Source organism: Physeter macrocephalus, chromosome 16 (genome assembly GCF_002837175.3).
Source record: "Physeter macrocephalus isolate SW-GA chromosome 16, ASM283717v5, whole genome shotgun sequence".
Taxonomy (NCBI): Eukaryota; Metazoa; Chordata; class Mammalia; order Artiodactyla; family Physeteridae; genus Physeter; species Physeter macrocephalus.
Genome location: NC_041229.1, coordinates 15,728,260 through 15,744,533, shown reverse-complemented (window position 1 = coordinate 15,744,533; position 16,274 = coordinate 15,728,260). Strand labels below are relative to the sequence as shown.

At 52.7% G+C, this 16,274-nt stretch overlaps 1 long non-coding RNA gene across 1 annotated transcript in view; it reads right to left on the bottom strand.

Moving 5' to 3' along the window:
- The window catches only part of LOC114488058 (uncharacterized), a 39,643-nt gene extending 24,168 nt beyond the window's left edge, over positions 1-15,475 (bottom strand). Inside the window, exons 1-2 of the long non-coding RNA XR_003683746.1 lie at positions 15,228-15,475; positions 13,441-13,586 (exon numbers count right to left, since the gene is read on the bottom strand). This is a non-coding gene — a long non-coding RNA (uncharacterized lncRNA). The remainder of the gene's footprint in view (positions 1-13,440; positions 13,587-15,227) is intronic.
- Positions 15,476-16,274: the final 799 nt, after the last annotated feature.

Here is a 16,274-nt window from a genome sequence, read left to right as displayed (position 1 = left end):
GTTTTATGATTTCAGGTCTATGTTTAAGTCTTTAATCCATTTAGAGTTAATTTTTGTGAATGATGTAAGATAGGAGTCCAACTTTATTCTTCTGCATGTGGTTATCTAGTTTGGGCCCATGTTTCTTGCCTCCAAAGTTTCTTATGAGAAATCTGCTGATACTCTTATTAAAGATCCCTGTATGAAACAATTTGCTTCTCTCTTGCTGCTTTCTAGATTCCCTGTCTTTGGCTTTTGAAAGCTTGGCTTTTGATTATAATATGTCTCAGTGTGGGTCTTATTTGGGGTTTGTTGAGCTTCTTGGATGTTTATATTTATGTATTTTATCAAATTTGGGGACTTTTCAGCCATCATTTCTTCACTCTCTCTGTCCCTTTCCTTCTCTTTTCTCCTTCTGGGACTCCCACAGTGCTTACATTGGTCCACCTAATGATGTCCCACAGGTCCCTTAGGCTCTGTTCACTTTTCTTTACTCTTTTTTCTTTCTGTTCCTCAAATTTGTTAATTTCTATTGATCTCTCTTCAAGTTCACTGATTCCTTCTTCTTCCTGCTCAAATCTACCTTTGAATCCCTCTAGTGAATTTTTCACTTCAATTATTGTACTTTTCAAATCAAGAATTTACTTTTGGTTTCTTCTTAGGTTTTTTACCTCTTTATTGGTATTTCCATTTTGTTCATACATTGTTTTCTTGACTTTCTCCATGTCTTCCTTTAGTTCCTTGAACATCTTTCAGACAGTTGTTTTAAACTCTTTGTCTAGAATATCTGCCATCAGGTCTTTTTCAGGGAAGCTTATTCTGATTTATTTTTTTCCTTTGGATGGGCCATACTTTCTTGTTTCTTTGTATGTCTTGTGAATTTTTTTGTTGTTCAAACACCGGACATTTAGATCTAATAATGTTGTAACTCTGGAAATCAGATTCTCCCCTTACCCCAGGGTTTGCTGCTTTTGTTATTGTTTTGTTTGATTGTTGTAGGTTGTCTCTGTGTCAAGGATCACCTAAGATGTAAACCTAAAGTCTTCTCAGGTCTTTTCTGAGCCTTTCCATAGGCAGGCACTATCACTTTCTAATTTTCCCCACATATGGAGTTGTTTTTGAATGTTCTAGTTTTTAATATCTGGCTCCCAAAAGGGGAAAAAGAGTAAAATTAAAGGGAAAAAAGGTGGCAGCCCCTTAAATACCCTGTAAGTCACTTCAGCCAGAGGGCTTGCAACAATAGGAGAGGTGCAACAAATATGGCCACCTGTCTTTTTGTCTGCACCTCTGTGATCACAAGCAGCAATCATAGCACAGATCCTCAGTATTTGGAGGACAGGGTCCTTCTTGCCCACCCTGGCTCCTGCAAGCTGTGTGCAGGCTGCTCCAGGAACGTGTGCACAGCTGCTTGTCGAGCGGCTGAGAGAGGTGAGGTGACTCATCCAAGTCCACAAAGCCTATCCTGATTCCTCATCAGGTTCTCTTTCTCCTTGCTGCACTGCACTACCTCTTGACTGTGGCACCCCAAGCTGCCCCCCACCTGAAGGTATATATGGGTGCTGGGATGGACACCCAGCCTCTATCACTCACTCTCTCACTTCTCACTCTCCTTGTCTCACTCACTCTGGGCTCCCTCTTCTTAACCAGAATGCCTGGTAGTCTGATGGGTAAGAATAGACATATGCGGTTTGATTCACAGTCATTGGCTATGTGACCTTGGGCAACATACTTAATTTCCCTGAGCTTCAGTTTCCTCAACTCTCAGATGGGGATCAAATAGTATTTACCTCAGAGAGTTATTGTAAGGACTTAGCACAGTGCCTAGCACATATCTGCTCTGGTTATCTGCTTTTTACTGTTTCCCTAACATGTGGTATCTTCATGTCTTTCTTCCTTGGTGCCTTTCTTTCTTTTCCTCCCTCTGTTGGTCTGTCTGCCTGTCTTCCTATCTCCCAAACAAGCTGCAGGTCCCTTAAACATGCTGGGCCCAACCTGAGGGATACAGATGGGCATGGGGCTGAGACTTCCTGGATGAAGAAGGGAACTTGTTCCAGGAAAGGAACCATGGTGAAACCACATACATGAACACCTTCCTCACCTGTGCCAGGCAAGGTCTTGGGAGAAAGGCCTGGGGAGGCTGTGGGGGGGTGGAGAGGCTGAGGGGGTGGGGACAGTCCTGAGAAGACCTGAGGTGAGGTGAGCTGGGGGTCCCAGTCCTGGGTGAAAAGAGACCAGGTGGGATGAGAGTGGCCAGCACCCAGGCATCAAGGGCACCACCCTTAGGGAGCAGCAGAGGGTAAAGCTAAGCCCCCTGGCCATTGCCCAAGGGTCAGCTCACCCAACAGCAGGCACTAATTGAGGGACCTCTGTGCTAGGCTGATATCAGGGTGGACAGCACAGGGGCTCTAGGCCTCCTGTAGGTGGAGGGTCGTCAGACCGCTGGAGAGGCGTCATGGCCTCAGCACCTTAGGGAGTAGGAAGAACTAGGACTGGTCTCAGAAGACCTAGGTTTGGGTGAATGCATGGCCACTTAGTAGTCACGTGACCTAGAAATCATACAATCACTCTCAGCCTCAGTTTCCTCATCTATAAAATGTAATAACAATATATGCCGCCCCTGGATTGCTGTGGAAATTAAATTTAAAGGTAACAGGTAAGAGAGCACTTGGTAAACTACAAAGGGCCCTGTGATGTTAGGTGTTATTATTGGGACAGGCTGGGAAGCAGAGCTCCCACCGTCCACCCCTCATCTCCCTGCCCCACTGTCACAGAGGACCCATTCTCAATGGTGACACCAGGAAGACAGACACACTCCAACACAGTGTGGCAACATAGTCCAGCTGAGCCCCTGAGCAACGTGCTATGTGACCTTGGGCTATTCCACCTCTGGGCCTCAGTTCCTTCTTCATACCAAGGGGGTTGGGCCATAACGTTAAATTTTCAGATTTGTGAGCCCGTTTTGACTTCATTTTGGTAGCATGAAATCAGCCATGGTGGGAGTATTTACACCACAGAAACTGGCAAACATTTCAAATCAGGGTACCACTGTTCAGGCTGACATTCCAGAATCCCCTCCTTCCAGTGGCTGGCCATGAAGGGAGCAGCTGGCCCAGACACCTTGCCCAGCAGCGTGCTCAGCATCCGGCTGCCTCCCAGGGACTCACCCCTGATAAATACGGATGCATACCTGGCAGCAGCAGGCTCACTCACCACAGACCCCCCCCCCCCCGCCACCCTCTGCCTGGTGGATTCCTGGGTGCAGACAGGGAGGGGCGGGAGGAAGGGAGGCAGCCCTGTGTTTGTCAGTTGCAAGCTCTGGGCCCCTCCTGGCCTAAGTATTACAGGAGGCCCTTTCTCCCCACTATTCCTGATCTCCCCATCTCCCCAGCCAGTGTCAAGGTAGGAGGGGAGCTGGCTAAGCCTGCAGCATCCTGCCTGCTCTGTAACTGAAAGGTACCACCAAACAGACCCCTGTCCCCCACCACCGCCGCCCCCCTCAGGACCTCCACACTGGGTAAGAGCCGTGATCGGGAAGCAGCTCCTGCATGGACTGCAGTGTGCCTGGTGGCCCCAGAGCTGGACCACATACACTTTGTCCCCCTCATGTGTTGTCCCACACACCCATGACCTAGAAGGCAAACCAGCCCCAGGTGAAGCGGCAAAGGGAGGGAGCTATGAAGAGGGCTGCCTGAGGGTGGAGGCTGAGCCTGGTCTCTGCCCCCTCTCTGTCCCCTTCCAGGGTTTGGGGGGTGTTGTTCTTGCTGCTATGTTCTGAATCCAGCCCTCGGTCACTTGCTCACTCCCTGTTATGTGTTGAACTGTGTCCCCTAAAAATGCTACATCGAAGTTCCAGCCCCCAGCACCTCAGAAGGTGACAGTATTTGGAGATAAGAGGTAAGTTAAAATGAGGTCATTAGGATGGACCGTCACCCAATAGCAGAGGTATCCATATAAAAAGGGGACATGGGACAGAGAGACAGACACACACTGATTGAAGACGATGTGAAGACAGGATGAGAGGGCATCGAAGCCAGTAGGGCTGGAACAGGTCCCCCCCGACAGCCCTCAGAGGAGCCAACCCCATTGACACCTTGATATTGGACTTCCAGCCTCCAGAACCGTGAGACAGCACATTTCTGTTGTTTAAGCCGCCCGGTCTGTGTTCCCGCAGCCCTAGGAAACTAATACAGTCCCTTTCTCTGAACGTGAAGTGAGAGGAACTGCATCGTGGTTTCACTCCTTCCCAGCGTGCTCACTCTCATGTCCGTATCTAATCCTCACATCACATGACTCCTTAGGCCCAATGGGTGCTACTCAGCCCATTTGACAGGTGAGGAATCTGAGGCCCGGAGGCAGGGGGCTTACCAAAAAGCCCGTACAGAGTTAACCACCAAGCCAGGCTAGAACCCAGGCCTCCTCACTAACATCCCAAAGGACTTGCCTACATCAAGCCAAACGTCTCTTCCTAAGTTTGTACAGAATTCTGTGAGGCCATAGGGCTGAGGGGCTAGAGGCACCTTTTTCACCTGGTTCTCCCAACTGCATTCTCTGTGGCATCACCCAGGTAGCCTTTAATCACCCTGATGCCTGGGCCCCACCCCAGACCAAGTGAATCAGAACCTCGGGGGTGGGGCTCAGGCAGTGGTAGCTTTTATAGCAAACTAATGTGATTCCCGTGTGTGACTGGGGTGGAGACGCACCAGCTAGAGGGTTCCAAGGTGGATCCCTGACCAGGGACCACTGGCTCACGGAGCCAGCAACCGATTATGTGGCAAGGGGGATGGGGGCCCAAGTGTCCGCACTCCGTCCCAGAGGGGGCCTGGGGGTGCCCAGCAGGCAATCACACCTCAGGAAACGTGAGATATAAATTAAGGTGCGAATCAGCACTCACTCATTCCGCACAAAGCCTAGAAACTGTCAGGGCTGGGAGAGGTTCTTCCACCTCTTTTACTTTACTGGGTAGTGGGGAGTTCTTTAAATATCAACGGAAAGAAAAATAGTGGTTTTGCTTTAAATTGGGGGCCTTTACTCTTCCATCTAAATCAAATGTAATTGCTTGTTATGAAAATGAAAGAGCTGCGCTTGCTTGAACACTTACCATATAGTGGGCATGTGCTTAAGAGACCTTTACAGTGTTTGTCTTTCCAATAATCCTACGAGGTAGGTACTATCATCCCCATTTTACAGAAGGCGTAACTGAGGCTTGGAGATGTTATTTAACCTGCCCAAGGTCACTCAGCAATTAGGTGGTGGGGCTGGGAGTCCAACCAGGAAGTCTGGCATCAGGACGGTGCCATTGACCACCAGCTGCACGGTATTCTACAGTCTTTTAATGTGCATAACCCATTTTTGTAAAAGGTACTAAAATAAGTATCATATTAAAATATTTCAACAAAATACCTTTTCCCCATTTCTTCAAAATTTCCAGAGACTTTTTTGTTCCCTCACTCAGCACTGAGGAGCTCAGGCAGTAGTAGCTCAGGCCCTAACCCAGAGAGGCAGCAGAACAGGCACCCCCATTCCCAGCACAAGGAACCCCAGCCTGGACACAAGCACTGGCACCCTGCCACCCCCAATTCCCATCCTTACCTGGGCAGTTAGCTTTCTGGAAAGAGGGAAACGTGGGCTGGGACTTCCCTCTAGTGGCTCTGAGACTAACTGCAACCAACACATCCACACTTTGCCAGGCCGGGTGCAGAGCCCTGAGCCCCAGTGAAAAGGGGAACCTGCACACCCAGCGTGGCAGCGCTAGACCCCTGAGACTCTACCAGGTACTGAAGCTTGGAGGCCTAGACGATGCGGCCCCAAGAGGCCAAACAACGTCAGACTCCCACTCACCCTCTATACCCCATCTGCCTCCCATCCCTCCCCAGCTGATGGGGGCATTAGAAGTCAGGAGGGGGCGCCCCTGGAGGGAGGAGTCTGGCCCCGGGGCAATGACAGGGACCCACAGCACTCTCCCAAACAAGGCCGGTGCCCTCTCTCCAATGCTCTCACCCACTCCTCTCCTTGCTCACCTAAATCCTGCCCGTCCCAGCACTCCCCGCTCCGGGAAGCCTGCTCTGAGCCCTCCCTCCCCCCACCCTCCCGTTAGCTGCCAGTTATCTCCAGAGGGGTACAAGGCACCTCTCAGCAGCAGGCCCAGAATACTTATCAGGACATCAGTCTTCCCTTCCCCCAGCCCTCCTCCACTAGACTGGGAGCCCCTGAGGGCAGGCTTGAACCATGTATGTCTCTGGTACAGAGACCCCTGGGCCACAGCCTGGGCACAGAAGCCTGCTCAGTTGGCTACACCGAGCCCATGGGAGGACACAGCCGTGGGCACCCGCACGGGAGGCTCCACTCCCACCCGCTCCGTGACCCAGTGCGCACTGACGGGCTGGGCAGTGGCCCCAAAAGAGGCCAGGGGAGGGTCCCAGGAGTGCGCAGCATGAGCCGGAGGAGCAGACACTGAGGGCACAGAAGACTCCTGCGGGGGAAGGGCTGGCCCTCAGGTCTCCGCTCCCTGCTGAGCCGGTGGAGGGCTGGGCCTTACAGCTCGCGGCAGCTATGGGGAGGGTGGGCTGGGAGTCCCAGAGTCACCCCCAGCCCAGCAGGGACCCACCCACCTCAGAAGCAGGCAGACTCCCCGGGTGCCAGCCCCCACCAGCCAGCCCGAGGGTGCCTCCCACCCCACCCCAAGGCCTGAGTGCACCAGCAGCAATTCCAAAGGCCCCATTTAGATTCCCACGTAAAGGACTTGTTAAGATGGAGCCTGCCTCTGGGGAAATGGGAATGCTTGGGGTGAAAGGTGACAAATCGGGGGCCGGTGGCCAGGCTAAGAGCATACTATTCACTTACATCTCATTCATCAGGGCTGCCCCTCCAGGCCTCCAGACACTGGGCCTCAGCCACCTGCGGAGGGCGGGTGAGGGAGTCGGCCCTGAGGGGCCCCTTTGGGCTCCAAGAAGCCTTGGGATGAGGGGAGGTGGCCCAGCAGTCAGTCCTGCCCGCTGCCAGGGGCAGGCCCAGCAGCAGAGGGAAACAGGGCTGGGGGACAGGGTGTAGACCCACCCCCCACAGTCCTACCACATGGACGTGGATGAGGCCCAAACCAGAACATTCCTTGGGACAAAACCCCTGCTCCTGGCTCCTGCGAGAGAACCAAAGAATGCCACCAGGTCCGTGTCTTGGGCCCAGCCCCTGCCTGGGGAAGGAAGTCCAGTCAATTGGGCCTAAAGGGGGCCAGGATGGCTCCTGCTCAGGTTCCGGCCTGGAGGACGGGTCGGAGCTCTCCACACACACTCGCAGACACACACTCGCACACACAGGCACACACCACAACCCAGACGCCAGGCAGGGCGCACGGCCGGGCGCTGCCGAGTAGCAGGCTTGGCGCCGGGGCCCAGGCGGGCGGGGGTGCGGTGTGAGTAATGGCGGGTGCAGGATGCATCGAATCCTGATAAGGGAGAATAATAACTTGTCAAAGATATACATGATATGTGCTTGCTTTCCCTACGGAGTATCTGTGGGGCTAATTCATCAAGCTGGCGGACTGGCTGGAGACCCACGGAGGGAAGAGGAGAGAAGCACATGACCAGCAGGCCCCAAAGTGCCGGGTGGTGGGGAGGGGAAGGGGCCTGCCCCAGCTGGACTCCCACCAGGGCCCTAAGAAGCACCGAAACTGGCCCGTCCATGGGTCCCCTGGGTGCCTAATGCGAACGCCCAGGTGCATTTTGGATCTGGAATCCAGAGCAGATGCCCCCCTACTTGGGAAGCCCACTGTTTCTCACGTGCTCCTTCCCTCCTCCCCTCCTTTCTTTCTCCCTGCTGTGCAGTCTGCAGAAAGCCTCTGGTTCGAGAAGTTGGAAGATGATCAGAAAACGTCTCCGCTTTTGGAGAGGAGACGACAAACAGAAAGAGTTCTTGGGGAGAGCAAAGCCGAGAGGGCAGGCCCTACCTGGCTCTCCTTGCTCTCCTCACCGCTCTCCTCCTGCCCCTCCCGGCCCGACACCCCCCCATACCCCCCAACCTCCCTAAGCTCCTGCAGAAGAAAGGAAAGGAAGGAGGGCCTGCTCCCCTTAGCCAGATCGTTTCAAGGACGCCGATGCCAGAAAACCCACCTGGAAACACGGTGCGCACCCCCAAGAGGCAGCTACCCCCTCACCAGAGAGAAGTCTTTCATCCATCTACACCTTCACAATCCCCCTGGGTGGGGTGGGGGGTTAGAGCTTCCTCTCTAATCCCCTCTCTTCCTTCCTCCTCTGTCTTTGTCATAATAATTTTAAAAAATGAATTAGCTTGCATCATCTCAGGCCTCCCCCAGGGCCTCTGGAGGTCTGCCCAGCCCCTGCCCTCACCCATCCTCTGTCCCGCAGGCCCTCGTGGGGCATCTTCCCCCGCTGTCCCTCAGACTGTCACGGGGCGCCTGACTCACCGTCACCCAGGTCTGCGTTCTGCCACTTCCCACTGAGGTCAGCTCCCTCCCCCTGTCAGCTCCAGGCTGGCATTCACCCTCCACTTGTACCTACTCACTAAACAAAGACTAGAGTAAACAGACCAAGAGGCTGTGAAGCTCATCATGTGAAAATATTGAAACACCTCACTACCGACACCCTGCTCTTTCCCCTCCCCACCCTCCCCAAGACCCAGCAACCAAAGGGTTAACTTCTGGCACAGCTCAGGGGCCTCCAGGACCCTGCCCAGCACCTGGCCCCGCATCCATCCTGGTTAGTAAGGGCTGGTGCCACACCGTTGTTAAACATTGTTGATTCCCACCCCGGATGGTGCATCTGTAGCTCATCCTGTGGGAATTACGTGAGAGTTTCTCTGTGCAAGAATCACCGCTGGCCTCCTTCCTCCCTCCCTCCCTCTCCTCCTTCTCTCCCCACTCCTTCATTCCTTTCCTCCTTCCTTCCTTCTTCTTTCCTCCTTCCTTCCTCCCTGTTTGAGGTCTAAGGTCTCCCTCCCAGCACGCCCTCCTGGCCCTCAGCTCTGACGCAGACCCGAGAGGCCACCCACCAGTGCTTACAGCCCCCCTCTCACTCTCCCTCCCAGGGCCACCCTGGCAGTGGCTGGCATCTCCCAGATCCCAAGGGCCAGGAAATATGGGGCCAGGCTCCAAGAGTGCCAGCCCCTCCCCGTCTCCATTTCTCCCTAATGGACAGTGATAGCCCATCCCCTTCTCTGCTCCTCTGCCCCTCTCCCCAAGCCGCCCCGCTGCCCTGTCCACAGAGGGCAGGCCCAGGGCTGGAGACCGCTGGGGCATGTGGAAGGGGAGAAGGGAGGGGGGCCATGCCCCTGCCAGTGCAGCCTGAAGCTACAGAGCAATTAACGTGGCATTTTCAAACAAGGGCAGAGGAAGCAGGAGCCACAGGACTGAGTCAGCACATAAGAGAGGCTGGCTCAGCTCGTTAGCAGGACAGGGCTGAGCCAACAAGAAACAAGGTCAGGGAGGAGGGAGTGGGAGCCCCCAGATGGAGGTGGGGCGGGGGGCAAGTGAGGAAGAGGGCTGCCCGTCCCTCCCCATCCCCTGGATAGGTCCTGGCTGCCAAGACCATGGGGCCAGCCCTCAGCTCTTTTTCCCCCAGGCGGTTCCTGCCCACCCTCCGCAAGTCAGCAAACATTCTCCATGTATTGTAAGTGCTCCATGACTGGGAGTAAAGGTGACAAGACACTCCCCTCCCTCCTGCCCTAAAACACACAATCGAGTTGGCCTCCCAGATGACATCACCAAGGGTCTGGGGCCTAGGAGCAGCACAGGGCTAAAGACGATGTTTGCGGGGTGGCCTGGGAGACTTCGTGGAGGAGGTGGACTTTTTAGTAGCTACATTTAAAATAAGGTCAGCACATCCAGTCTTTTTCCAAAAAGGAAACAAAGCCTCTGAATCCAGCCATCTGCTGAGTGCTTTGCCAGGTGCCAGGGGCACTACCCACATCACCTATGATCCTTACATCCTCCTGCAAGATTCCTCTCACCTAGGAAGAAGCAGAGGCCAGGGCTTACGTGACTCGCCCAAGCTCATACAGAAAAAGGCAGAGCTGAGATTTGTATGTGGATTCATCCACTGCAGAGGCTGTGTTCTTTCTGACACAGTGCTTAAGCAGGTAGGACTCTGCTGAACTGAGAACAGGGGAAGGTATTGGAGCAAAGGCCCAGATGGAAGAGTGAATAAAGTGAGTTCTAGCAACTAGGCTGTTGGCCAGGTTGGAAGAGGGGCTGAGCATGCGTGATGGTTCATTTCATACATCAACTTGATGGGGCTAAGGGATGCCCAGATGGCAAAACATTGTTTCCGGTGCGTCTATTAGGGTGTCTCCGGAAGAGATTCGTGTTTGAATCAGTAGACTAAGTAAAGAAGATCGCCCCCACCAATGTGGGTGGGCTTCAACCAATCTGTTGAGGGCCTGAACAGAACAAAGAGGTAGAAGAAGGGTGAATTTGCTCTCCTCTTGAGCTGGGACATCCACCAGAGCTCCTGGTCCTAGGGCCTTCAGATTCAGACTGGGATTTACACCATCAGCTTCCTAGTTCTCTGGCCTCCTGACTTGGACTGAATTACAGCACTGGCCCTCCTGGTTCTCCAGCTTGCTTACGGCAGATCGTGGGACTTCTTGGCCTCTATAACTGCACGAGCCAATAAATATAATAAATAAATGGACACATCTCCATATCCTATTGGTCTGTTTCTCTGGAGAACCCTGACTAATACAGCATCTCCAGCACGGGGTGTTGCTCTCAGGGTTACTGACGATGCCCTGTGGATGTGCCACAACTTGGGGGGATCTCCTAAGCCACTCAGCAAAGCATCCTTGTAGACAGGAACCAAGAATTTACCAGAACACCACACTGGACCATATCGTCATAACTGCCAATTCTACTCGCCGTGATTCATCTTGATCCTTGAGAGAGGGGCTATCTCCAAGGGGCTGTGTGGTTCTTTCTGGTCCTGATGTTGCTGCTCTTTGCGGGGCAAGGTAAGTTTAGGGGGGAGGCTCAGGAGCCACAGGCTGGGGGGAAGGCCAATAATGGTCAAGAACTGTGTAAAATCTGGAGTCAGCCAGGCACAGCCATGTCAGCCATGAGATGCAGGGTCCCAGATAGATGGAGCAGGGGCAGGGAGGAGAGGGATCTGCTGCACGGCTGAATTCCTGGCCTGAATTTCCCATCAGCATCAAGCTAGGAAACCCCCTCCCTCCAGGCCTTCCAGTGGCGCTGGGCCACCTGCGATACCACTCCCCCCTAGTCTCATGATGTGACCTGTCCCCACACCCCCGTCTCTTCTGATCTAAACATGGACAGATTTTTCCCTTTTCTTCATAGTCTGCCCAGGTGAAGTTAGAACATTCTGAAAAAGACTTACTAGAAAGCACAAGGCAGATAAATACAAAAACATGCAATGGACAAATGCCCCAAACACATTTGTTGAATGATAAAAGTATTCCACGGGATTTCACCAGAGTAAGTGCCTACGCTACTGCTGTATCCCTGGTGCCTAGAATCGTGCTCGGGACAACGTGGATGATTAGATGATTAGCGCACCTTCGCTGAGTGAACGAGTGCATGAAGGGATGAGCGGGCCAAGTGAACACCCCGCCTCATGCTAAGCATGTCTCTCCCCTTCACCCAAGCTTGTTTTTCTCACTCTCAGCTCCACACACCACTGACCTGATGACCCCCCGCTGCCCTCCACCTGACTGACAAACAAGCCTCGCCAAGAACCCACCTGCCTTCCTGCCAGACTCCTCCCTCCGCCACCTCCACTCCGCACTGCACCCCCCTCACCCCAATGACCACACCGCACATGCCACCGTCTACTGTGGACTGAGCAGTAACTAGCATTTGCTGCGCCCTCTACATGACTCATCTCATCTGATCCTCATGTGCTGTGCACAGGTACTAAAGGCACCCAGTTTGGAGATGAAGAAACTGAGGATTACAGAAGCCCAAGGTCAAACAGCAAGTAAATATAAGAACCAGGACTCAGACCCTTAACTGTTTCCAAAACGCATGCTCTCTGCCACTAAGAGTAGTGATGGTGGACCCCTGACACCACCAGGCTACCTCCTCCTACCTTCACCAATCATCAAATTCAAGAATATCAGTGACACTGAATTTGCCCCAAAGACATTCGTTCAATAAATACTGAGCACCTACCACGTATTCAGTGGATACATAAATGACGGGCATCAGACTCCCTCCTTAGGAGTTGTCATGGTCCGTGAGGTGGACACCACCTTGCCTGGGGTGAGCGGTCCCTGAATGGGGACCTCCCATCTCCAACGCTGGATTCTCAGCAGCAAACAGTCAGGAGAAAACCCTCTTATTTGGTTTTCCTGGCCCCCACCTCCGGCGGCCTCCAGTTCCCAGCTTGCTCACAAAGCTCATCTGCCGGCCAGGTGCTGTGCACCCAGAACAATCAAACACAGGTGACCTTGCTTCTCCAGGGGGCACTCCAGTAAGTCATCATTCAGGCATCCCCCAGGGAGACGGTGTTCTGGAGCCCTGACGCTATACTCTTGCAACATCAAAAACACTTTACTCACTTCAACAATGAAAGATACCATCTTCACCAAGACCAAGCAGCATGGTTTCCTGAAAATGATGCCCAGCAAGTGAGGGTCGGAGATGAGCAAGTCATTCCCCCCTGGAAGGGGCAAACTGTCCTACATGGAAAGTTCCTGTGTGATTAGTGGTCCACTCCTCACTTTGGAGACAAGGACACCTCAGACCCGGCAGAGAAGGCTGGAGACTTGTCCCTCCACCGAAGAGATGGAGCCAGGATGTGGACCCAGCTTCTCTGGTCCCTAATCCAGGCCTCCTTCCCTTATTACCATGCACTCAAAATTACAGGGAACAGGCCAGTGTGGGTGCTGGGCAGGGCAGGGTGAGGCCAACCTGAAGGCTGTCCGAGACATCCTGGCCAGTGCTGTCCTGTCCCTGGGACCTTTCCAAGGAGTGTTGCTGCCACACACACCCATCCCGGCAGCTGGCTTGCATGAGGCTTGTCTGGATGTGTATGGGGTGTGGAGGCCTCATGTGCCCTGGGAACAAAGGCTTTCATCTGAGGGAGGGGTCTTTTCTCACAGCCTGGCCAATGCAGAGGCCCAGGGGTGAGGGCGCCCAGATTGTCTCCAGGGGCCCACAGTCTTGAGCATCAGCGTCCTGGGGACCAAGTGGTCACCTGCACCCAGGACAGGGGGACTGGAAACAGCACTTGACCTTCCCTCTCCCTCTCCCCTACCCCTTCCCCCAGCTGGGCCAGTTGTCTTCCTCTCCAGCCCAATCAGGGGAGATTCTCATTGTAAATACCACGCCACAGCCATCCTCCAAGTTCTGGCACTCCAGGCGCACAGGTCTGCGCTTTTCTCCAAGTACCTCTCCCCCTTGATAGCACTGAGCCTCCCCTTCCTCATTTCCTCCTTCCCTGTCTCAGCCACTTGAAATCTGGCCCATCATTTAAGACCCAATTCAAAACTCACCTCCTCCACTGCCGTCTCTCTCCCAGCTCTGTCCCCCCAGAGCCTCTCCCGTTGTCGTCGTCATCATCATCATCATTGAGCCCCTTCCAGCGCGCTCACCTCACTCCATCATGTGCTCCCGTGACATCTGTACATGACTTTGTTTCCTAGCACAGTGCCCCACACAAAGAAAGCTCAAAATTAATTTTTACTTGAATAAGTCCAATGCATTCATCATTATGTTACAGACAAGGAAACTGTAGCTCGGAGAAGTTGAGAGGCTTCCTTGAGGTCACATACCGGCTAGTCAGTGCTAGAGGGAGCTCCAGAACCCATCCATAAAAGCGTGATTCCTACCCTGTCCTCCTCCCCTGACCCCATACTGCCTCTTACCACCTACTCGAATCAAGCCAGGGCCACAAGCTCAGCATGGGTGATTTGTTATTGCAGGCATCGCACATACAGAAGAGTAAAAGTATGTATGTGCTGTGAAAAGAGTAACAATCACCTGAGTCTCCACTACCTGGGTTAAGACATACAATGTTATTAGTGCCTTAGAAGCCCCCATTTCCCCAGTCCCCTCTCCTGTGACCCTCTCCATTAACCACTGGAGTTAACCACTATCCTAACTCTCCTATTAATCATCCCCTAGCTTTGCGTTATGGCCGTGCCACTTTTATACGTCTCCCTAACAATGTATTGCCCTTTGCTTACACAGCTAGGTTTGTGCTTGCTACTCAGTTTTTCAAAACTAAACAGGATCTGTGATCTCTTCAATGCTTAACACTGTTATGTTCAAGTTCTCCCAATGCAGTGAACTCTGAGCAGATGCCTATTATAAAGTCAGGCCACAAAAGCATGTACAGAGTTCTCCTATCAGATAGCACCAGCTCTCTCCTAAAAGCCACTTTATTTTAGGCACTGAATTAATGGTATACAAACGACATGCATAGTAATGTGGAATTTTCTTTTTTTCAGGAAAGGATTTTATATGTGTGTGAAAAAGTAAACTGCTCAGGCCCTCGTCTTACAGGGCTGTTTTGATCCCAGTGGTCTGACAGCAGGGACCTGTCCTTGTGTTTGGAGGCAGAAAAGAGGCTCCAAGAGGATGTGAAGAGAAGGTGGCTCAGAGGGTCCCCCAGACCCCTCCTCGCTTCCTCCCAGCCAGCCCTCACCACGGTGGCTTTGGCCCACAGCTGCCCTAGCCCAGGGACCTGGTGGCAGACAGAAACAGATCTACTTTGGTTTCCATGGCAACTGCACGCATTGGGAGACCAATCGAGTGAGCCACAGCCAACGAGGCAGCTGGTTTGAAGGGTGTTGATCTCTCTGTGGACCAGCAAGGCAGAACCACAAGGGACCGGAGGCAGCAACCAAGCCAGGAGGAGCCACAGGAGCTGGGCATATGGAGTCTGCAGGAACCTGTCTGCAGAGCTACACATGAGCAGTGCACGTGTGTCCACTCACCCATGACCCTCTCTCACCCACCCACTCAGGCAGAGGCACGTGCTGAGAAATGCACATCCACACTCCACTGTGAACACAGAGACCCATGCTCCCAAACTCAGACACCTGTTCACACCAAATACACCCAAGGTTTTACACCCTGCCCCATTTTCACACTCAAAAACACAGATCCCTGCATACAAATGCACATTCATGCATAATATATGATCTGTACCCCTAGAAAGATTCACAGTCACCCCAAGACACATTCTCTATACACACCCACATGCACAGATGGTGCACACACTCACCTTAGACACACAGACCCACATTTACAGGGATAAACGCACGTCCATACTCACCTGTGTGCTGGCAGGGACACTTCCAGCACATACACATGGACTGAGATCAGAGCCTCTGGATGCTAAGACTCAGAAGCTGAGGAGCCCCAACTGCAACAACTCAGAAATGAGATGTGGTTCACGGCTGCAGCAGCATCACAAAATCCCAGAAACAACTCTCCTGGCTTGCTGCCTCATAAACGGTGCCCCCCATAGAGGAAGGCCTTTAATCTTCTCTGTTTATTTACTCAGAGTAATTCTTTTTTTGTGTCCTCCATAAACACCCAAAGGACAGAAATCCAACAATCCTCATGTCATGCAGACTTGAAATAAAAATTCTGATGACAGACTCAGAGATGCACGTTCCTCTTTAAGACACCTGTGTGTGTCTGACTCTGTGAAGAGGCATGTCCCATCCTGGTTCACTGCCTTCTGGTCCCAAAAGGCAAGGAAAAGAGGCCTGCTGGTTCCGCTCCTAGGAAAAAGGGACAAATTCACAGCGCGTGGAGCATCTTGCTAGGCCAGGGGTTAGCTCCTGACCTAGCAGAGAAACATGACAACCACAGGCTCCACCCACCGAGGCCCTTGAGAGCCAGGGGTCACAGAAGCACTTGGTGGGGGGACATTTTGTTGAGAATTTCTTGAAGCATATTTGAATATTTGTGACATTTATTTCAATATTGTCCTAATGTTCATTTAATTAATATGGAGAAATTGAAAGATTATGTACATGTGTATATATTCCTATTGCAATAATAATAATAGCTAATACTCACAGGCACAAAAAGGTCACTAAATGGTAAGCTATTGAAGGGCTTCCCTGGTGGCGCAGTGGTTAAGAATTCGCCTGCCAACGCAGGGGACACAGGTTCGAGCCCTGGTCCGCGAAGATCCCACATGCCACAGAGCAACTAAGCCCATGCGCCACAACTACTGAGCCTGTGCTCTAGAGTCCGCACACCACAGCTACTGAAGCCCACGCACCTAGAGCACGTGCTCTGCAACAAGAGAAGCCACTGCAATGAGAAGCCCACGCGCCACATGGAAGAGTAGACCCCGCTCACCACA